Source organism: Lepus europaeus, chromosome X (genome assembly GCF_033115175.1).
Source record: "Lepus europaeus isolate LE1 chromosome X, mLepTim1.pri, whole genome shotgun sequence".
Classification (NCBI taxonomy): Eukaryota; Metazoa; Chordata; class Mammalia; order Lagomorpha; family Leporidae; genus Lepus; species Lepus europaeus.
Window position 1 is genome coordinate 121,588,659 of NC_084850.1, and position 22,983 is coordinate 121,611,641.

Below are 22,983 nucleotides of genomic sequence, written 5' to 3' on the forward strand. Positions count from 1 at the left end.
TTGCCGGATTCTGTCCCGGTTGCCCCTCTTCCAGTCCAGCTCTCTGCTGTAGTCTGGGAGTGCAGTGAAGGATGGCCAGGTCAGGACGAAGCACCTGGCTCCTGGCTTCAGATCAGCGTAGCGCGCTGGCAGCAGCGCACTGGCCGCAGCGGCCATTGGGGGGTGAACCAATGGAAAAGGAAGAACTTTCTCTCAGTCTCTCTCTCACACTGTCCACTCTGCCTGTCAAAAAAAATGTTATTTGAACACAACTTTAAATTTAGTTCATCTATTTCAGTTTTTTTTCTCAGTATAGCTACAAATCAATGAGTCTTCATAATTCCACTGCTAACCTTGGATTAAGGAATTTATTTAGTCTTTAGCTAATTTGGTGTTTCACATTGGATTATGAATTTTTTAAAGATTTTTATTTATTTATTTGACAAATAAAATGAGTTGATGCTCATTTTGACAAATACTAAAAATATAAATGAAGTTAAGTCAGTAATTAACTTGAGTACTCATGCATTAAAAGAAGTGAGTGAAGAAGTAGAAAAATCTAGTTGTAACTGGTAGTCCATTGGTGAAAACCAAATCATTTCTTAGTGACATGTAATCTCATTATGTTGTAATAGCTAATGTATAGTTTTTATAAAATTAAAATTTCTAGAATGTCTTAATTGTGAATTTTTGTTTAGAAACTAACATTATTGCTCAATATAGTCTTGTAGTATTAGAGTTCCAGAAACCGAACACAATCAGGATTAGTAATTCTTAGGAAATCAGAAGATGTGAAGTTTTATATTGTATACTTAACTATTGGTGTCTTCTCATTTGAGATGATAGTACATGGAAATATGCGAATTCATATAGAACTATGTGTTGGATTGGATTCATGAAGTGAGCAAAAAGTATGAATGTTGACTCCAAAGTTTTGGCTTCCATAACCAAATGGCTTGGTGGTTGCCAATCACAGAAAGAGTAAAGAGTATGGAAAAACAAGGTTGAGATATACAAAAATCTCAATTTTGGTCTTCTACACACAGTTTTGAAATACTTTTTATCCAACTAGGTAGAGTTGTCGAGAAAGCCATTGGATATCAAGATGTGGAATTTAAAAAGAAGTCTGTTACGGGAGGGTGTATTTGGTGAGTTATCCATATGTAAATTGCCTGTTGAAATCATAGGCGCTCACCAGACTTTCCAAGAAGACTGTAAAGAGGAGAAATTTACATCCTGGGATTGAGGCATGGAATGTTTAATCCTTTACTGGCCTGGTACAGGAGATTAATCATGCAAATAAGATCAAAGCAGGGATGCTAAAAGGTGTAATGATATTTAAAAGAAGTGTTACAGCAACTAAGGGAGCAAAATCATTAAAAATGTGTTACTGAGATTAAGATAAGGATTGGCTAATGATAATATTTAAGATTTATTGCATGATTACTATTTGCTCATACTGAGAGCTTTACTTGTATTGATTCATTAGTAAAAAACCAAGAGGAAAATAAGGTTTTTAGGAAGTAAGAAACATATTTATACATATATCAATGCATTTGGAATTAGGACCCAGGCATTATGGATCCAGTAGATTGTGTGCTTAATCAATATGTTATATACCATTCAAATAGCCTGAGAAATGCTCATTGAACTTGTTCCTACACATGTAAAGGGAAATCTGTCAATGCAGAAACAACTAAAGGTTGTCAAAGGTATGCTTTCTGCACAAACACAATTCCATTCAGTGATGTGATGAAGTCAGACCGACTTTCCTGAAACTTCCAAACTTGAGGAGTAAGGTAAGAATTCCTGAGTGACAAGATAGTAACGTAAGTGATAGCACACATGGGAGATCGGTTCATTTTGACATTGTATTGAAAAATTGCATTCCATTATTCCTTTAGGAAATTACACTTGAGATCTCGATTTAGGAGGTTTAAGTGAAGATAATTCCATATCCAGCTCCACTGGAGCTATATTAGTTGAGCAGTTCAAAAAGAGTGCCATAGTCATCTACCCAAGGATGGATTGGTATTGGTTTCCTTGATACATCAAGTTCTGTTAGAAAAATCTCTGGAATCTGCTGCCTTGCTGTACACCAAAAGGTTGTTTGTTACTGCCCTGATCCCTTAAAATTACAGTGTTATTCAAGAATGCTATGGCATGTTGAAGCCAGGAGCTTAGGGGCGAAAATACTTCATCAGATATTGTTCGGTATTCTAGGCCACAGTCTGGTGATTTTAAGTAGTTCTCATATTATTTCAATTAGGTTAAATGTGTTCACATTTGGACTTCATTTGTTCTAATTGTACAGGGAATTCCCAAGACCACCTTGAGAATAGAAGAATTCTAAGAATTCACAGAAATACTAATTACTAAGTAAAATTACTAATCCTAGAGTGTAAAGTCACACTCTAGAGTTTATCTAGATAGGATAAGAGTTATCTCAGCAGAAGGATAAAAAATAAAATCAGCAAAGGGAAAATGTGTATTCACCAGTGTACAGGATAAACCATACAGAAACTTCTGGTTATCTTTTTCCTTTGAAATTACATGGAAAGTGTTTAATTCCTCCAACACCAGTGTGTGATACAGCACATGCACAGTGTTGTTAAACTTGGCTATGTAAACATGAAGCATTTGTATCCCTGACCTTTGCTACTCAGTCCTGGCACAGACAGAGGTCAAAATGATAGTCTACTACAAAGCACCAGATATACAGAAACATATTCACCATAACGCACATTGTTAGTGTCAGCTATCTGGTGTAATCCAAGGCATCCAGCAAACAAAGACAATCACATTTTTTTATTATTTGACAGAGTTAGTGAGGGAGAGAGAGACAGAGAAAAAGGTCTTCCTTTCATTGGTTCACCCCCTAAATGGCGGCCATAGCCGGAGCTACGCTGATCCGAAGCCAGGAGCAAGTGCCTCCTCCTGGTCTCCCATGCAGGTGCCGGGGCCCAAGCACCTAGGCCATCCTCCACTGCCTTCCTGGGCCACAGCAGAGAGCTGGACTGGAAGAGGAGGAATCAGGACTAGAACCCAGCACCCACATGGGATGCCGGCACTGCAGGCAGAGAACTAACCAAGTGAGCCATGGCGCCGGCCCACAAAGACAATCTTAAAGACATTCCAAGGGTTCAAAGGATACCCTCCAGGAACTGGACAAGTAGTTCTGGAGACCTCTATCATGTACAGGATTTGAGCAATCAGGCCCCTATGTTACGGTTTTACTTTATAATATGAAGATTTTTGTTATTCTGTATAATATTTTATATAATTTGATGACTTTTTATTTATGAAAATGTTTCCTATTTTTATTTCTTATGAAATACTTGTATAAATTCTAATAATTTCAGTTGCTTTTCATTAATATATGCAATCAATTATTTTTACATCTGCAAAATATTATATTTGAGTAGTTTCTGATACTGCAGAGACTTTTTCGTCTAACTGAATTTGAATGCCTGTGGAAATTATTAAATGATGGAGGTAATAATTATCTCATTGTCAAGCCTGTGCAACAAGTTTGACATTGGAGAAAACAGAACAGTATTTGTGTGAGTTAAAAAGTTACTGTAAACAAAGATATGAGATTTAATTATATAATTCCCTATGCAATTCTATCTCAGTAATTGCAAAAATCCAAAAATGAGGTTTCTAAGGAAGAAAATTTAGAAGGTACTTCAGAATTGAAAAGAAAAATGGATGCATCCATGAAGAGCACTGAAATAATAAGCAAAAAAATGCAGACAAAATAGAAAACACTATAAAAGCATGCAGTAAAAATAATATAACATAATTGATTAATTTGAGGTTTATTTTTTGCTTTTCTCACTATCCAGTTCCCATTTTCCCAATTCTTCATTAAGAAAATAATCCCATATTTGAGTTCACACTAAAGTAGAACTGAGACTTCGCTATACTTCTTATGAGTGAGGGGAGTGACTCTATCAATCAATCCTTCATTCTCCTGACTGAAATGCTTGATGTAGGGGTGAGTACCTAACCCATGATGGATCAATGTGGGGTCTTTTACTGACACTTTTGGGAAGACAAAGTGTTTCCTGCCATGTTTTTCAAAGTTTGACAGGATGGACTCGGGGCAATAATTGTCAAAGATATTGAACAATAAATTCCAAGGAAAAGTTTAAGCATACCTGTTGTACAGGTCACTACCTACATGAAGTGAATCAGAATCACCAGTTTGTAAAGTCATAATGCTGAAAATCTTTTTTTTAATCTTTTATTTAATGAATATAAATTTCCAAAATACAGCTTATGGATTACAATGGCTTCCCCCCCCCCTTAATTTCCCTCCTACATGAAAACCCTCCCCTTTCTCACTCGCTCTCCCCTTCCATTCACATCAATATTCATTTTCAATTCTCTTTATATACAGAAAATTAGTTTAGTATATATAAAGATTTCAACAGTTTGCCCTCACATAGCAACACAAAGTGAAAAAATACTGTTGGAGTACTAGTTATAGCATTAAATAACAGTGTACAGCACATTAATGACAGAGATCCTACATGATATTAAAAAAAAAGATTTTCTATGTAATTTCCAATTTAACACCAAGGGTTCTTTTTTTTAAATTTTCAATTATCTTTACTTAGTATATACTGAATCTATCTCCTGTATGTAAAGATTTCATCAGTTTGCACCCACACATAACCACAAAATGTAAAAATATTGTTTCAGTACTAGCTATATCATTACTTCACATTGGACAACCCATTAAGGACAGATCCCACATGGGACGTAAGTACACAGTGACTCTTGATGTTGATTTAACAATTTAACACTCTTGTTTATGGCGTCAGTAATCTCCCTAGGCTCTAGTCATGAGTTGCCAAGGCTATGGAAGCCTTTAGGGTTCGCCGACTTCGATCGTATTCCGACAGGGTCATAATCAAAGTGAAAGTTCTCTCCTCCTTTCAGAGAAAGATACCTCCTACCTTGATCGCTGCGTTCTTTCCACTGGGATCACACTCACTGAGATCCTTCATTTAGGTCGTCGTCATTGCCTTTTTTTTTTTTTCCCCAGAGTGTCTTGGCTTTCCATGCCTAAATTACTCTCATAGGCTCTTCAGCCAGATCCGAATGCCTTAAGGGCTGATTCTGAGGCCAGAGTGTTGTTTAGGACATCTGCCATTCTATGAGTCTGCTGTGTATCCCACTTCCCATGTTGGATCCTTCTCTCCCTTTTTGGTTTTATCATTTAGTATTAGCAGACATTAGTCTTGTTTGTGTGATCCCTTTGACTCTTAGATCTATCAGTGTGATCAATTGTGAACTGAAATTGATCACTTGGACTAGTGAGATGGCATTGGTACATGCCACCTTGATGGGATTGTACTGGAATCCCCTGGCACGTTTCTAACTCCATCATTTGGGGCAAGTCCGATTGAGCATGTCCCCAATTGTACATCTCCTCCCTCTCTTTTTCTCATTCTTATATTTAACTGGGATCACTTTTCAGTTAAGATTTAAACACCTAAGAATAATTGTGTGTTAATTACAGAGTTCAACCACTAGTACTAGAACAACAACAAAAAAAAAACTAAAATGGATAAAGTATTACATTGTACATCAACAGTCAGCACAAGAGCTGATCAAGTCACTGATTCTCATAGTGTCCATTTCACTTCCACGGGTTACCCCTTTGGTGCTCAGTTAGTTGTCACCGATCAGGGAAAACAAATGATATTTGTCTCTTTGGGAGTGGCTTAATTCACTCAGCATGATGTTTTCCAGATTACTCCATCTTGTTGCAAATGACTGGGTTTCATTGTTTTTGACTGCTGTATAGTATTCTGTAGAGTACATGCCCCATAGTTTCTTTATCCAGTCTACTGTTGATGGGCATTTGGGTTGTCTCCAGGTCTTAGCTATTGTGAATTGAGCTGCAATAAACATTAATGTGCAGATGACTTTTTTGTTTGCCAAATTAATTTCCTTTGGGTAAATTCCAAGGAGTGGGATGGCTGGGTTGAATGGTAGGGTTATATTCAGGTTTCTGAGGAATCTCCAGACTGACTTCCATAGTGGCTTTACCAATTTGCATTCCCACCAACAGTGGGTTAGTGTCCCTTTTTCCCCACATCCTCTCCAGCATCTATTGTTGGTAGATTTCTGAATGTGAGCCATTCTAACCCGGGTGAGGTGAAACCTCATAGTGGTTTTGATTTGCATTTCTCTGATTCCTAGTGATCTTTAACATTTTTTCATGTGTCTGTTGGCCATTTGGATTTCCTCTTTGGAAAGATGTCTATTGAGGTCTTTGGCCCATCTCTTAAGTGGCTTGTTTTTTTTGATGTTGTTGAGTTTCTTGATTTCTTTGTAGATTATGGTTATCAACCCTTTATCTGTAGTATAGTTTGCAAATATTTTTTCCCATCCTGTCGGTTGCCTCTTCACATTCCTGACTGTTTCTTTTGCAGTACAGAAACTTCTCAGTTTGATGCAATCCCAATAGTTAATTTTGGCTTTGACTGCCTGAGCCTGCCGGGTCTTTTCTAGGAAGTCTTTGCTGGTCCCAATATCTTGCAGGGTTTCTCCAATGCTCTCTAATAATTTGATGGTGTCAGGTCATAGATTTAAGTCTTTAATCCATGTTGAGTGAATTTTTGTGTAAGGTGAAAGGTAAGGATCTTGCTTCATGATTCTGCACGTGGAAATCCAGTTTTCCCAGCACCATTTATTGAATAGACTGTCCTTACTCCAGGGATCGGTTTTGGATCCTTGATCAAATATGAGTTGGCTGTAGATGTTTGGGTTGATTTCTGGTATTTCTATTCTGTTCCATTGGTCTATCCATCTGTTTCTGTACCAGTACCATGCTTTTTGATTACAGCTGCACCTGTAGTATGTCCTGAAATCTGGTATTGTGATGCCTCCGGCTTTGTTTTTGTTGCACAAGATTGCTTTAGCTATTCGAGGTCTCCTGTGTCTCCATATGAATTTCAGCATCATTTTTTCCAGATCTGAGAAGAATGTCTTTGGTATTTTGATTGGTATTGCATTGAATCTGTAAATTGCTTTTGGGAGAATGGACATTTTGATGATGTTGATTCTTCCAATCCATGAGCATGGAAGATTTTTGCATTTTTTGGTATCCTCTTTCTTTCTTTAAGGTTTTGTAATTTTCATCGTAGAGATCTTTAATGTCCTTGGTTAAGTTTATTCCAAGGTATTTGATTTTTTTTTGTAGCTATTGAGAATGGGATTGAACTTAGAAGTTCTTCCTCAGCCGCGGCATTGCCTGTGTATACAAAGGCTGTTTATTTTTGTGCATTGATTTTATATCCTGCTACTTTGCCAAACTCTTCGATGAGTTCCAGCAGTCTCTTAGTAGAGTTCTTTGGGTCCCCTAAATAAAGAATCATATCATCTGCAAAGAGGGATAGTTTGAGTTCTTCCTTCCCGATTTGTATCCCTTTAATTTCTTTTTCTTGCCTAATACCTCTGGCCAAAACTTCCAGAACTATATTGAATAGCAGTGGTGAGAGTGGGCATCCCTGTCTGGTACCAGATCTCAGTGGAAATGCTTCCAACTTTTCCCCATTCAATAGGATGTTGGCCGTGGGTTTTTCATATATTGCTTTGATTGTATTGAGAAATGTTCCTTCCATACCCATTTTCCTTAGAGTTTTCATCATGAAAGGGTGTTGTATTTTATCAAATGCTTTCTCTGCGTCTATTGAGAGAATCATATGGTTTTTCTTCTGCAGTCTGTTAATGTGGTGTATCACGTTGATTGTTTTGCGAACATTGAACCATCCCTGCATACCAGGGATAAATCCCACTTGGTCAGGGTGGATGATCTTTCTAATGTGATGTTGCATTCTATTGGCCAGAATTTTATTGAGTATTTTTGCATCTATGTTCATCAGGGATATTGGTCTGTAATTCTCTTTCAATGCTGCAACTTTTTCTGGCTTAGGAATTAAGGTGATGCTGGCTTCATAGAGTTTGGGAGGATTCCCTCTTTTTCGATTGCCCTGAATAGTTTGAGGACAATTGGAGTTAATTCTTCTTTAAATGTCTGGTAGAATTCAGCAGTGAATCCATCTGGTCCTGGGCTTTTCTTTTTTGGGAGAGCCTTTATTACTGTTTTAATTTCTGTGTCAGTTATGGGTCTGTTTAGGTTTTCTATATCTTCCTGGTTCAATTTAGGTAGATTGCATGTGTCCAGGAATCTATCCATTTCTGATAGATTTCCCTGTTTGCTGGCATACAAGTCCTTGTAGTAATTTCTGATTACTCTTTTTATTTCTGTGGTGTCTGTTGTTACATTTCCTTTTTCATCTCTGATTGTATTGAGTCTTTTTTTAGTTAGTTGGGCCAATGGGGTGTCAATTTTGTTTATTTTTCAAAAAACCAGCTTCTCGTTTGGCTGATTTTTTGTAATTTTTTTTTTTATTCAATCCTGTTGATTTCTTCTCTGATTTTAAATATTTCTCTTCTCCTACTAGCTTTGGGTCTGGTTTGCTGCTGATTTTCTAGATCCTTGAGATGAACTGAAAGCTCATCTATTTGGTGCCTTTCCAATTTCTTGAGGTAGGCACCATTTGCTATAAACTTTCCTCTTAACACTGCTTTTGCTGTATCCCATAGGTTTTGGTATGATGTGCTGTTATCCTCATTTACTTCCAGAAAATTTTTTGATTTCTCTCAATTTCTTCTATGACCAGTATTCATTCAGGAGCATGTTATTCAGTCTCCATGTGTTTGCACGTGCTCTAGGGATTCCCGAGTTGCTAATTTCCAACTTAATTTCTTTATGGTCTGAGAAGCTGCATGGTATGATTCTAATTCTCTTGAATTTGCTGAGACTTGCTTTATGGCCTAGTATGTGGTCAATCCTAGAGAAGGTTCCATGTACTGCTGAGAAGAATGCAAATGCTTTCTTTGTAGGATGAAAAGTTCTATAGATATCTGTTAGGTCCATTTGAGCTATAGTGTCATTTAAATCTACTGTCTCCTTGTTGATCTTCTGTCCTGTTGATCTATCTCTGAGAGTGGAGTATTGAAGTCCCCCAGTACTATTGTATTAGGGTCTAAGGCTCTCTTGAATTCCCTTAACAAGTCTTTTAAATAAACCAGTGCCCTGTAATTAGGTGCATATACATTGATAATCGTTATATCTTCTGTTGAATGGGCAAAGCAGAAGAGAGAATATCGGACTTAGAAGACAGAGAAGAGGAAAGGAAACAGGCAAACCAAAGAAAAGAGGAGGAAATTAGAAATCTAAAAAATATTGTCGGGAATCTACAGGATACTATTAGAAAACCGAACATTCGGGTCCTAGGAGTTCCTGAAGGCATGGAGAGCGAGAAAGGATTAGAAGGCCTTTTTAGTGAGATACTAGCAGAAAATTTCCTAGGTTTGGAGAAGGACAGAGACATCTTAGTATAGGAAGCTTACAGAACCCCTAATAAACATGACCAAAAGAGATCCTCACCACAACCCGTCGTAATCAAACTCACCACAGTGAAACATAAAAAATCTTAAAATGTGCAAGAGAGAAACGTCAGACCACCCTCAGAGGATCCCCAATTAGACTCACAGCTGACTTCTCATCAGAAACCTTACAAGCAAGGAGGGAATGGCGAGATATAGCCCAGGTACTAAGAGAAAAACTGCCAGCCCAGAATATTATATGCTGCAAAGCTCTCATTTGTGAATGAAGGGGAAAGACCTTTCACAGCAAACAGAAACTGAAAGAATTCGTCGCCACTCGTCCAGCCCTGCAAAAGATGCTTAAAGATTTGATACACGCAGAAACACGGTCATCAATATGAAAGAAGGTAAAGGAAGGAAACCTCACAGCAAAAGATCACAGGAAACCCAAAAATGGTAAGACAAAGTTACTACTTATAGATGCTGAAAATCTTTGAATCAGATAATTGTGATTCTCAAACTTTGAGATGCATAGGAATGAATGTAGTGCTTCTTAAAATTGAGGTCCAATCATGCCATTTTTATTTTTTACTTTTTCATTGGATGTAAGTAGAGGCATGAGAATTTCTCTTAAGTTTGTAGATACTGCTGATTCTGGTATAAAGCTTCTTTTGCTTTGTATTTATTTTTTATTCTAAGTATTTTATTTTTGTACTCTTCATCTTTTAGTGTAGAACATGCATTTGTGTATGCTATTCAGTTTTTTCTTAACTATTTTCCTAATGGATGAAAAACAGCCCATTGCCATATATTACATATCATCACATACATAACTTTGAGAACCACTACTCAGTGAGGGGTAAAAGTAAATATACCAGTGAGGAGAAGGGTAAAGGGTAAAGAGCATCAAAGTTAAGTCGTTTTTTAAATGATAGAAATGTAAAGTGACTTAGGGTTCCAGGTAGACCTGGGTGTGCTTTTCTTAGAAGTTTGTGGTTTGTTTGCCTACTGCTTTATAGGGATCGCATTTTGAGAACTCGAGCTCTGACTTGCCTCTATCCTTCATTACATGGGAGAGATACTGAAATATCTAACAAGAATGAACTGAAGAATCAAAAGCTTCTCTGAGGCCACAGGGTAGGTAGAAGGTCTCAAATTAGAATCTACAAAAAAAAGTCAACAATTATGGTCTGATACAAAATGGAGGTGGTTTCACACTAGATGGAGGCTTCATCGCCTTGTTTTACTAGGAGCAGGGGAGAAAATCTCTTATAGCATGTAAATCTGAAGCCAAAACAGTAAATATGCACTAATCTTTGGCATTAGCATCAGGTGTCTCCCCCATCTTTTGGTGAGAATGTCAATTAAATATAATTGTTGTGCCTATAATGGAAGACCTTGTGTTGTGAGGTTCTGTCGGCCAGACATCTTTATCAAAACCTGCCTGAAACTGGATGTTGAAAGTCATACTTCAACAGACTTTGACCAAAGACTCTGAAGGTCTCAAAGGAGAGATGTCAAGTACCTTAATATTCTAAAGTGAGGTGCTGGACCATTTGCAATGGAACTGGTCTATAACTGCTTCTATAGAAATTAACCAGTTGCTGAAATAATTCATATAAAAGAATTGAGGTGTAAGAAGTAGGAGGGACTATTTTTGGAGAGTTGTCCTTAATTAACATTTCTCTAAACTCGTGAGAGAAGATGATTGTTTTCCTTATTTCAAGCCAAGTGCAGCAGGCTTAGAAAGCTTGCCCCCCACCCCCATCAAGATCATCCCAGCAGTAAACTCATTGCAGACACAGTGAGTAGTCCTTGAACCACTAACAGAAAAGAGGTTCACAGGAAAAAAAAAATCTGCACTCCAAATACTCCTGATTGAAATTTGGAATCTAAGTTAACACTAGAGATACAACTCATTGTTAAATTTTTGTCTGAGTACAATCAGGTCACAAATGAGAGAGAACGAAAGCGATGATTTCTGTGTGCATATTAAAATATGAAATGATGAGACCAAGCCATGTTTTTGGAAGTTCAGAAACATCCAGTGTTAAGGGAGAAAACTGTACAGTTAAGTTTTCTCATATAGAATTTGATTGATTCTTAAACTTAAACATGCAACATAACCAGCTCCAAGGCTGTTTAAAATTTGCTGAAATCTGCTTTTGATCTAAGTTTCTTTTTTTTTAAGATTTTATTCATTTGAAAGAGTTACAGAAAGAGGTAGAGCCAGAGAGAGAGAGGTCTTCCATTCGCTGGTTTACCCCTGAGATGGCCACAATGGCTGGGGCTGAGCTGATCCAAATTCGGGAGCCAGAAGCCTCTTCCAGGTCTCCCATGTGGGTGCAGGGGCCCAAAGATCTGGACCATCTTCTACTGCTTTCCCAGGCCACAGCAGAGAGCTGGATAGGAAGAGGAGCAGCCAGGACTAGAACTGGAACCCATATGGGATGCCGGCATTTCAGGCCCGGGCTTTAACCCACTGTGCCACAGTGCCGGCTGTTTGATGCTACGGGTTTGGGGAACATACTCTTTGAACCATAAAGTGAGAACATAGGGCTCCCACTTGAAGGGACACTATCTGAGAATAACCCCAATGCAAATACAAGATGAATCTGGAGATTCCCAATGATACATTCTGAGTCCTTAGTATCAGGATTATAGGAATCATGGCATATGTTTTCTTCCCATTTAAATTAAATAAAATTTTTCAAAAAATTCAAAGAGAAGCAAGCATTTAAATGAAAGTCACTTTAAATATGTACACACTTTAAATGGAAATTTTCAGTAAATTAATAAAATCAAATAATTAAAAACAGAGCATCTGTTATGAGTTAAAATATTTTTCATTGATGAGATGTAATTTCACTTTTTAAATTAATGGAAACAATTCTGTAGTTTGCAGAAATATCTAAGTTTTCAGAAGAGCAATGAATACACCTGGTAAGGAGTGCGGATGGCTTTTATTGAATCATAATTCCTAGAAGCTGGATTATATTAATGACGAATATGAGATTTTATAAGAGATTCAAAAATCAATTGAATATTAAAATAATTTTAAGAAACAGTGTATATATTTAGGCTAGTAGATGACACTTTCCTTTCCCACATTGGAGTATCTGGGATCTATTCCCAGTTCCAGGTCCTGACTCTACTTTCCTGCTAATACAACCTTGGGAGGCAGTGGTAATCACTCAAGTAACTGGCTTCTTGCCACCCATTTAGGATACCTGGTTCCAATTTCTGATTCTGGCTCTGACCCTGTCTTGGCCATTGTGGACATTTGGGGAATGAATTAGAGGATGAGAACTCTCAGTCTCTATGTCTCTGTCTGTCTCTCTCCCTGCCTCTCAAAAAATTATTTTTAAAAAGCTTAACATAGGAAATGGAATTTTTTTTAAGAGCTAAATTACACACAATAAAGAAAATGCTGAAAATTGTTATGGTGAAATATGCATTCTGAATATACTTAAGATTATGAAAATACTTATTTTCAAATAGTAGTATTAGATGTTAGCAAAGTTCTTAAACCATGTTTGGTATGATTTTTGAGTTTGGTATTGGTTATCAGGGAACTTAATAATTTTGCAAAGTGTGCTTTTGGCAATCTAGCCATTCATTTGGAAAATTGCAGCATATTGGATTCCAGTGAAATTAATTAAAGATTGACTCCAATGAACATAACTAACTTTACCCAGAATTAATCAAAGTTCATTGGAAAATTGTATTGCAGGCTACCTATTGGAATTGTACTTCATGAAATACGCCTGCTACACTGGAGAATAGTGCTTTGAAAAGTACTACTGTAGTCCATCTCTGTCCTTTGTACAACAGAGTGGTGACACTGACAAACCTCAACTATTAATGGGAGCCAACTTGGATGGGAAGGAGGCTTGCCTTGAGGCTCTGTTTATCATCTTACTTCAGCTTGGCTCCCTGGGGGAAGTTATTGAGGTGAATCACAGATACGCTAGAAGGAAATGAGAATTGGGGGCTCATGAGTTCACTCAGTGCAAAGGGCCAGTAGGAGACAGAACTGATATGGAAGTAGAACAGAGCTATACTTGCATATCTGTGCACTTGAGTGGAGGTGGAGTTTTCAGGCCAGTTGAGATCATGTACAGGTGAACTTGTTCTTGGGGAGGGGTCCAAGGCCACAAAAGTATGTAGCTACTACTGCATTGGGATTGTCTCAGATCAGTCCCTGCCTCTGTGGGAGGATGGCCCATGAGCCTTTGGTACCTTGAGAGAAAGAGTTTGTGGGTGTACTTGCCCCAGGTCACACTTTTTATATAAAACAGTGTTTTAATTCTTGTCCTTAGAAACTGTAAAGACTATACATGATTTGGAAATGAGACTGTACCAAACAACGGCCAAAGAAGTGTCATCTATTCTATGCCTTCTGTTTCATCTGGTCACTCAAAGATAGTATTATCAGCGATGATGGTTGTTGCTTGTCGCCTCGTGTTATTTTTATCCATGTATTCACCATAGTCTACCTTCCCTTCCACATAAGTTTGAGACCCCTTTTTCACATACTGATACACCACATCTCTGAGGCCTGGCCAGAATACTGATATTCTGTGCCATGTTGTTTTTTGACTGACATCACCCATCTGGTGTGCTTCATTATCCCCTGATCGCCACATCTCATTTGTCGCTAGGGAGAATATTGTGACTGGATTTTTTCCTTCCACCTGTCTCATGACAGGGTCCTGACCCACTTGCCCCAGTAACTGCGCACGATTCAGAGATCTTTCAAGAAGCAAACTGCTAGCTATTCCTGAATCCCTGAGTTGACCTGGAGCTTGAAAGGCACCAGTTCTTTCTCATAAGCCATTGGCCTGACTTCAGAGGCCAAAACTTGAAATGCAAAGGACCTCCCAATTGCCACAGGTCCTGGGGGCACTGGGCTGAAACAACTTCTGCTGCTGCTTGTATCACCCAGGGCTCAGATAAGTGGTAAGTGAGAGCTGCAGTGATCCAAGTTGGAAAGACTGCGAAATGTGCCGTGGGTATGTTGGCATGCACCAGGCACAGGGATGTGATGGCTATTTCTGTGTGTGGCCTGAGTTGGAAAGGCCTTCAAAACTGTAGTTCACACAATCCCAGCATCCCTGAGAGCCATAGATCCTGGCACCCTTAGGCATACTGCGTGTGTCAGCTCTCTGTACCTAGAGCAGAAAATCTGGGAGAAGCTGCTTGTGAAGGAAAGGCGTTTATCTGGGATTTGCACTGAAGGGTTAACCAGCAGAAACCATGTAGGCCCCACTGGTTCAGGCTCTGCTGATGGCACTCACCCTTCCTGGAAGAGTTACAAGGCAGTCTAATTTCCACAGGTCAAGGGGGAGTCCATCTATCTGACTTATTTGTATACTTACCAGGATTTGATCATAGCTCATGAAGCCTAAATCGTATCCAGTGCTCTCCTAGAGGCTGTAGCTGTAGACAACACCGTTGAAATAAGTGCCAAAAACCTAAGGGCCAAGAAAAGAAGACACTGGGGAGCAGGCATGTAGATGGAAGATATTGGCAGTCCTCAACCTGACACCCTAACCATAACATATTCCAGACACAGCCCCTTCGCTGGGGAGTGTGCACTCGCTCTGGGAGGAGGGAAAAATGCCTATTTGGAACTTGATGCCTTATTTCTTCTGGGAGGACTACGGCTGGCTTCCTCCCAGATATTTTCCTCTGACACTTGGAAGCAATGTTGCTATCAGTACCCTAGCCTCCGGGATACAATGACATATTTGCTTAAGGATGCCAAGAGTGCCCCTGGGGGTCAATGCACAAAATCCTTCAAAGGTAGTGTTACCTCCCCTGTCATGAAGGTCAAGCCAACTAGGGGAATATGCAACATTCTTCCAGTTAGGCTTCTTAGTAACAGTCCCCCACAGAGACCAGATTTAGTAATGGCTGTGCCATTAAACAAAATAACTAAAACAAGCAGTTGTGTTGTTGCCTACCATGTGTAACAGAACATAAACAAAGAAGGAAACCTTGGAAGAACCAGTGAAAAGGGTACAATCGTGGAGACACCAGGAGGATGACTGCAGCTCTGATTTTACACAGAAGTCACTCAGCAACCTGTCCACAGGTTCACAGCTTCTGAAGCCAGGTAATCTCCAGATTCATTAGTACAGTCTTGCTGACAGCAAGTGTTTAAATAAATGTAGCCTAAGACTAATTGCTCTGCAAATCCAAAAGACAGTGGTTTACAGAGCCTCAAGGAAATAGAGAAAAATGGAAATACTGAGGAAACTGTGTTGTCACTAGCTGTGATGTGCAAGGGATGAGGAACCGAATTAACAGTCCTGGGAATCACAGAGGATATGCCCAGAAATGCAAAGGGGAAGGATACTATCTCATCACTAATAGTGCTCTATAGTTCCCTAAGATCAAACCGCTGGCAACCAGGGAAGACAGGCCCAGGCAACTTGCTGGATGCCTGGATTTCAAATGACTGCTTTGAAACGTGTTTCTGAAAAGCTGCCAAGACCTAGAGCTCAAAAGACACCAAAACTAGAGAGGAGGCCCCGTGGGAGAGTTCCTGACGAAGCGTGGGGCCCTTGGGGCGGGCCAGGACAGCTGCAGTCCGAGGCACTGACCTGTTACTATGCCGAGGCTGTTCGTCTAAGGTCCAGCGGGGTGGGCTTGGGCCCTGGTGGCTGGCTTTCAGAGGCCCTGGATGGCATTGCGCACACACCCCCCCCCCAACCCCATCCCGAGGGTCCCTTGGGCAGTTGGCCTTCCCCAGCTGCTGGGGGGCCACCTGCACACTGCAGGAGGGTCTAGTGGCACAAGGCCCAGCCCCTGTCTCTGCAAAGTCAGACCATCACGGAGTACCAGCTTAGCGGGGTTCTGGGCTGGCACTGAGCCCCTGTGTTTGCTGTCTCCTTTCAGCTTGGCTCCCTGCGCATGTTCCTGACACGACTGTCGACTGTGTGGATGAAGTGAGGACCCAAGGCCCGTGGGTTCAGGCGGTACACGGGGTCCCAATGATAGAGAGGAACCGGCTGGATTGGCCCACAGCTACTTTGCCTTCTGCAAGCGTTGGTTCACTGGAGCGGGTGCAGTGGTGCCAGCTGCCGGAGCTGGTGTACAGGTGAACCTGTTCTCGCGGAGGGTTGCAAGGCCACAGTAGGCAGTACACAGCCACTACTGCTCTGTGATCGTCTCCCAAGAAACTCCCTGCCCTCTACAGCAGAAGGACCCAGGCGCCCTCCCTGGGTGCCTGGATTTAATGACTGTGCCCTCACATGTGTTCATGTGTTCCTACAAGGCTGCCCAGAGCTGGACAGCCATGTGCTTTGGGTCTGGATCCTATGGCGGGTCCCATGAAAAACCCCAAGGTCCTCCCAACGCCACAGGGAGGTCCTCCTGGGGTCTCGGGGCCAAATGAGCTGAGGCCTCTCCTCCTCCCCGGATCCCCCGGCGCTCAGATGAGCCCTAAGTGGGAGCAGAGCAGCCGCGTCCTAAGAGGGGAGAGGGTGTAGCCACGTGGCGTGGCGGCCAAAGGAGCTACCGTGGACGTGCTCTGGTCTTGGGGGCCAGGATGGCACGTTTGTCGCGTGGACTGCGTTGGAAAGGCCTTGAGGACCATGGTGCATGCGAGGCGCACTCCCAGAAAAGCTGAGCTCCGATGAGATCCCTGCCTGCCCGCACCAGTGGGCCTGCCTTGGATGTCAGCGCTACGCACCTGGAGCAGAAAAGGCCACAAGGGTGGCTTGTGAAGAAAGGACATTTATCTGGGCTGAGTGGCAGCAAGGCTAAGGCAAGGGAGTTCCTGTGTGCCCAGCGAATGGGAGGCAAGGCAGCGAAGGCAGAGCAAGCAGCGCGGCTGGAGGGGGGAGCCCATCGGACTGACTTGTGCAGGTGCCTGCCAGGACCCGATGGCGGGGCCTGCCCCTCAACTTCTAACACCCTCTGATGGCCCCCAGCAGGCCCCAGCTGCAAACATTGCCTTGGGACATGTACGCAGCCCGTGGGCACCCACAAGGGCTGGACTGCTGGGAGCAGGCGGTCAATCCCAGGATGTGGTGGTGGGGAATGGGTTTGGGGTGGGGCTCCACTCGCAGCCTGAGGACCCCCACCATAGCACATCTTGGCATCAAGGTCTTCTCCAGTGGGCGCCGCCGGCCCTTGGCAGCTCCGAGGGTACACTTGCAGACTCGCCGCCTCCGTCGGGTGCCACAGCAGCACGGCTGGCTTCCTCCCCAGTGCCTGTGCGATTCAACAAGCCCGCGGCCTTTGCCCGGCCCCCCGAGGCTCCTTGGCATGGTCCCTTGAGGATGCCCTGTGTGCCCCGCGAGAGCACTGCACCACCCCCTCAGCAGGCAGTTGGTTCCTCATCTGCTAGTAGCGTCGTGCTGGCCGGAGCCTCGGGCCACGGTCCTTCCCGTTGGGCTGCAGGAGGACGGATGGACGGACACCCCTCCACCCCCAACTTGCCTGACAACGCCTGTCTGTGCCAGAGAAGCATCCTGGGACAGGCCGTGGTGCTGTCATCCGCCTGCCTGCTGTTACAGTGGCAAGATGGAAAAGCAAACCTGTGGAAGACACGGTTCCAGGAGCACCCTGCCGGAGAACTCCCGATGGTGCCTGCAACTCTGCCTTTGCCCCGAGGGTGTCCCACCCCCCAGTGACTGAGCTGCCTGCCTGGACGCCGGACCACTTGGGCTCAGCGTTGGCCAGCAGGTAAGCTGGGCAAAGCCTCTGGAGGACAGGCGTGTGGTGCCAGTGCCCGTGTGGCAGTGGTCTGTCGTGGCCCCGGACCCAGCGGTCCCTTCGCCTGGCCCACTGGCCTAGGCTGGTCAGTGCCCCAGGGAAATGCCATCACCAGCTTGCTTGGGGGTGACCACGGGAAGCCGTGTTGGTCACAGTCCCATGGACGCCGGACCACTTGGGCTCAGCGTTGGCCAGCAGGTAAGCTGGGCAAAGCCTCTGGAGGACAGGCGTGTGGTGCCAGTGCCCGTGTGGCAGTGGTCTGTCGTGGCCCCGGACCCAGCGGTCCCTTTGCCTGGCCCACTGGCCTAGGCTGGTCAGTGCCCCGGGGAAATGCCATCACCAGCTTGCTTGGGGGTGACCACGGGAAGCCGTGTTGGTCACAGTCCCATGGGTGAGGAAGGCCTTGTGGGCCGCCTTGTTGCACCGGGGTTGAGGTGGGACTGTGCCCTTTGCTACCACGTTTAAGCCCATTGGTTTCTGAGCAGCACTGGTCTCCAGTGATGCAGGATGTGAGGGTGACGGCCGGGTCAGTTGGTGCTCAAGGCCTCCTCCCAGGGAGGCCCTGGGGAGGAGCCTTGGAAAAGCTGGCGACCGAGTGGTCGCCGTGAATGACGGTCTCTGGCTTTACCCTTTGCCACCACTCGTGATCCTGAAGGTGGTTTTGGTGGAGCTCTGAAGGGACTTGCCCCATGTCTGATTCTCCGGCTTTCACTTGGCATGTCTCCCATTGAACCTCTAAGTTTCTCCTTATTCCACAAGCTGTGTGTTGTGGGTCTTCTTCCAGTTGCACTAATGCTTCTCTTTTCATTGTCTCCTGGTGCTCAGATGAAGCATACGTGAAATCAGAGCTGCAACATTCCAGAGTGTAGAGACGGTTTGGCCACATGGTGCCGCATCCGTGAATGCCTGATTTCGCTTGTCTGTGCTCTCCCTCCAGGTCTCACGTTGCTTTCTGGACCTTGAGCCTGAATGCTTTCTACTGTGTTTTCTTAGTCTTTGGCTAGAACTTTTTGAGCCTTCTCTTGTAATTTCAAGTTACTCCTGCTTCTCCACGTAGGTTCGTATGTCATTCTGTCACCTGCTGGGTTATTGCTGCTACTTCTCTAGTTTCCTGAAGCTCAGGTGAGCTGTAAGTGAGAGCTGCTATGCTCTGTGAGTGTTTTGTTTTCATTCGTTGTGTGGTGGCTATGGGTGGTACCACTGGCCCACTCTTGTTTCAGGGACTTGATTGTATTTTAGCCATATGAATTAAGTTAAAAGGGCCTTCAAGAATGCACCACGTTGCATTGGGCCATTTTCTACTGCTTTTCCAGACCACTGCAGAGAGATGGATTGGAAGTGGAGAAGCCAGGACTTGAATTGGCATCCATATGGGATGCTGGCACTGCAGACAGCAGCTTTACCCACTACGCCACAGCACCAGACCAAGGTACTCTTGATTCCTGACATAAATGGACTTTTGAAGGTATATACCTCTCCTTCCCATGTTTTCCAGAAACCCTGCCTTGATCTGGAGCTTCAAAGCCACAGGTTCTGTTTCCTGCATCTTCATCCAAGAATTTCAGACTCTAGAGCTTGAGATCCTAATGATCTCTTGATTTCCAAAGGCGTTTTATATACTTTCCTGGAGCACTTGACACTTGTGCATTTCTGATCCCTTCAAAGCTTAGATTTTGTGCTCTTCACTCTTTGTATCCCTGGTTTTACCTTTGACACGTTGCTGATTGTGCCATGCAATATTTCTTAATTTGTGTGGTTTTGAGTGGTTATATCTTTTATCTCTTTGGTTTGATATTTTCCTTCTTATAAACTCTAGTGAGAAAACCTTGGGCTCACTTGTAAGCAGTGTTCATGTTTGAATGCACTATATGTTCTATTGATTAAAATTAACTCATATTGGAACATAGATTTTTCAAAAGTGAAAAGTCCAATGCTGCTGTCTAGTTAATTCAGGAACATTTAATCAATGTTTTTTGGACACCTGTTAATCCTTCCTTTCCAAACAATTTGTCAATGTAAACAATAGGAAGTTTACCATTGAGTGCACCAACAGGCAAAGAAATTAATATGAAACACAGTATATCTTGTTCAGTGATGAAGTATGTATCTGTGGCTCACTGAGTGTTCCTGTTTTCTCAAGTGTATTCCTCTCATTTTGACACATGCCAAATTCATTTCCACGTATGTTAGCTTGCACTGCTTTCTACAGCTTAGTGTTGAGATTGCCTGCCTTTCATCTGTCAGGTGCCATTTGTAGGTACACTAGAAAACCACTTTCAGGATTGTGTCCACAGTCCTTAGCCAATTTCAGATTCTTGGAGGACTGGTTAAACTGATTTTGGTGTCACCCTCTCTTTAAGTTCCAGATCATGCTGGTACGTCTAAGTGGAGCGGAGAATATCGGTGCTCATGAGGGACATCTTGATGGAAAACGTGACTCTGCTCTGAGGAAGGCTGCAAGTCTACTGGTGAGGAACCTACTCTGCTTCTATCTAGAATCAGGAATAGTTTGTTGTTTTGTTCTTTTTAGGAGAGGGTTCTCAGGTGACATCGACCTTGGAATTGTGCAGGGTTATTAGGCCCCTGAGAGTTGCCAGGCATAGCAGTTTGAGAATTACTGCTCTAGTCCAGTCCTTTGAAATAGAGAGGATGTGATCTTTGCTTAGGACAACTATCCGTGAGAGCCACCTCAGAAGGTAATAGGACTTGCCCTATCTGTTTCTCTTTGCCATCTCAGTTTAGCTTCATGGCATGAGGAAGCCATTGAGCCATAGCCCTTCTCCTCAGAAAGGAGATGGTGGTGTGAATGTGGTAACTTCACAGAGTGCTCAGGGCCAGTGTAAGAGCTGATGCTGGAGTGTAGCTGAGCTAGACTTCCGAGTCTGTGCTCTAAAGCAGGAATATATGGAGTTTGAAGGTCAACAGCTGTGCCAGCCCCAAAACCTCAAGTGTTGCTGAACTTGTTCTTGGGAATGTGTCCGAGGCCACAGCAGTATGCAGCCACTGCTGCTTCGTTTTTTTATCTGAACTGTCTGCACACCTTGTAGGGAGAAATTTACTCTAAAAGGAATATTTATATTTTTATTTTTTGTCTTTTTTAGTTTTTAACATTCAATATATTTTAAACATAGAATTCAAAGAATATAATAATAGCCCCTTCCCTCTTTCCAAAAGCAGTATTTCTTTCTAGTCCCATACTCCAGCTGTCAGGAAACAATGTTTTTCTCTCAAACCCATGAGGGATGATGTAGAAGTAGCGTTGGCTAAAGAGTATTGCAGCAGATTATTTTTAAGAGTGCCCAGGAATTCTTGGGAGTTGATATGGGAATCCCTCCACACACAATCAGTAACATTTTTAAAATATTAATTTTATTTGACAGGCAGAGTCAGAGAGAGAAAATCATCCCTCCACTGGTTCACTCCCCAAAACACTGCAACAGACTGGGCTGGGCCAGGCCATAGCCAGGAGCCTAATCTGGGTCTCCCATGTGGGTGCAGGGACTCAAGGACATGGGCCATTTTCTTCTGCTTTCCCAAGTGCATTAGCAGGTAGCTGGATCAGAAGTAGAGCTGCTGAGACACAAACTGGCACCCAAATGGATGCTGGTGCTGCAGGCAGCAGTTTAACCTATTAAACCACAACAACAGCCCCTCTCCTGTTGTTCTAGATGTGCAAACTGTTCACTTGTAATAGTCTTACTCGTTAGCATTTGGGCAGGACATAGTGACCAACTCCAGATTCCTTTTCAGATCTCAGCATCATCATTCTACTGATGCTTCCAGGATACTACAGTCGAAAAACAAACAAAAAACAGGCATGAGAAATGATGACTAAGGAGTACTCTAAGATGTCTTGCAGCAATCCTGCAGCTGTCGTCTTCTGAATTCACACGCACTGTTCTTATTCCCCCAGTATAGATGTGTGATCATATTCCCAAAATGTTGCCAACCAGGTAAGCTTCCTCAGGTTGCAGTAGAGTAAACACAGGATGTTCATATGACTGTTTTTAACTCCATACTTTCTAATCATTCTACAGGGCAAACTGACATAGTTTGGCTAGTATCCCAGTGAAAACCCACACTCAACACATACCTCATTGTTAGCATGAAGCCATATTGTGATCACAACTTCTGCTATTCAGAGACATTCTGATTAGACTCAACATTACAAGTGTTAAAGTTTACCTGTCAGGAGCAGGTCCAGGGCCCATCATCAATCTTGGAACTGGGCATCCTTGGAGAAACCCTGGCCTGTGAAGTGCAGGTTGCAAAGTATTCTTTTTATGGCTATAATTGTTGATCCTTTCATTTCCCTTAATATTTTTCACTATGAATGAACAGATTTTTTTTAAGATTTATTTTCTTTGAAAGAGTTAGAGAGAGAGGTCTTCCATCCACTGGTTCACTCCCCCAAATGGCTGCAATGGCCAGAGCTGAGTTGATCTGAAGCCATGAGCCAGGAGCTTTTTCTAGGTCTCCCACACAGGTGCCTGGGCCCAAGGACTTGGGCCATCTTCTACTGCTTTCCCAGGGCGAAGTGGAGCAGCTGGGACTAGAACCAGTGCCCATATGGGATGCCAGTGCCATAGGCCAGGGCTTTAACCCGCTGTGCCACAGTGCTTGCCCCAAGGACAGATATTTAAAGTTTTCATGTAAAAATATTTGACCACCTCTTAATCTATGTTTCTTTTAATAAGTTCCAGACTGTCTGTTCCTTTCAGATATGTGTAGTAATAACTGTTTACATCAAAATAACCTTTGATGTTTTGCTAATATTACTATCCATTATTTCTTAATATTACTGCATCAATTTGACTAACTTGACACCTTTGAAATATGTAATAATTTTTTTCTTGCAAA

At 42.5% G+C, this 22,983-nt stretch overlaps 3 long non-coding RNA genes across 4 annotated transcripts in view; all 3 read left to right on the forward strand.

Annotated features, from left to right (window-relative positions):
* The window catches only part of LOC133753648 (uncharacterized), a 160,329-nt gene extending 151,017 nt beyond the window's left edge, over positions 1-9,312 (forward strand). The window contains exons 4-5 of the long non-coding RNA XR_009865077.1: positions 3,828-3,979; positions 9,161-9,312. This is a non-coding gene — a long non-coding RNA (uncharacterized LOC133753648). The remainder of the gene's footprint in view (positions 1-3,827; positions 3,980-9,160) is intronic.
* An 81-nt stretch (positions 9,313-9,393) lies between these two features.
* LOC133753334 (uncharacterized) lies at positions 9,394-17,389 on the forward strand. 2 transcript variants are annotated; one of them, XR_009865045.1, is made up of 3 exons: positions 9,394-9,849; positions 15,375-15,514; positions 16,300-17,389. It is a non-coding gene; the product is annotated as an uncharacterized LOC133753334 (long non-coding RNA). The 2 variants fall into 2 exon arrangements; XR_009865044.1 differs by lacking the exon at positions 9,394-9,849 and adding an exon at positions 10,439-10,530.
* Positions 17,390-17,663: 274 nt separating this feature from the next.
* LOC133753518 (uncharacterized) lies at positions 17,664-22,346 on the forward strand. Its single transcript, XR_009865072.1, has 4 exons — positions 17,664-18,093; positions 19,437-19,552; positions 20,484-20,591; positions 21,874-22,346. It is a non-coding gene; the product is annotated as an uncharacterized LOC133753518 (long non-coding RNA).
* Positions 22,347-22,983: the final 637 nt, after the last annotated feature.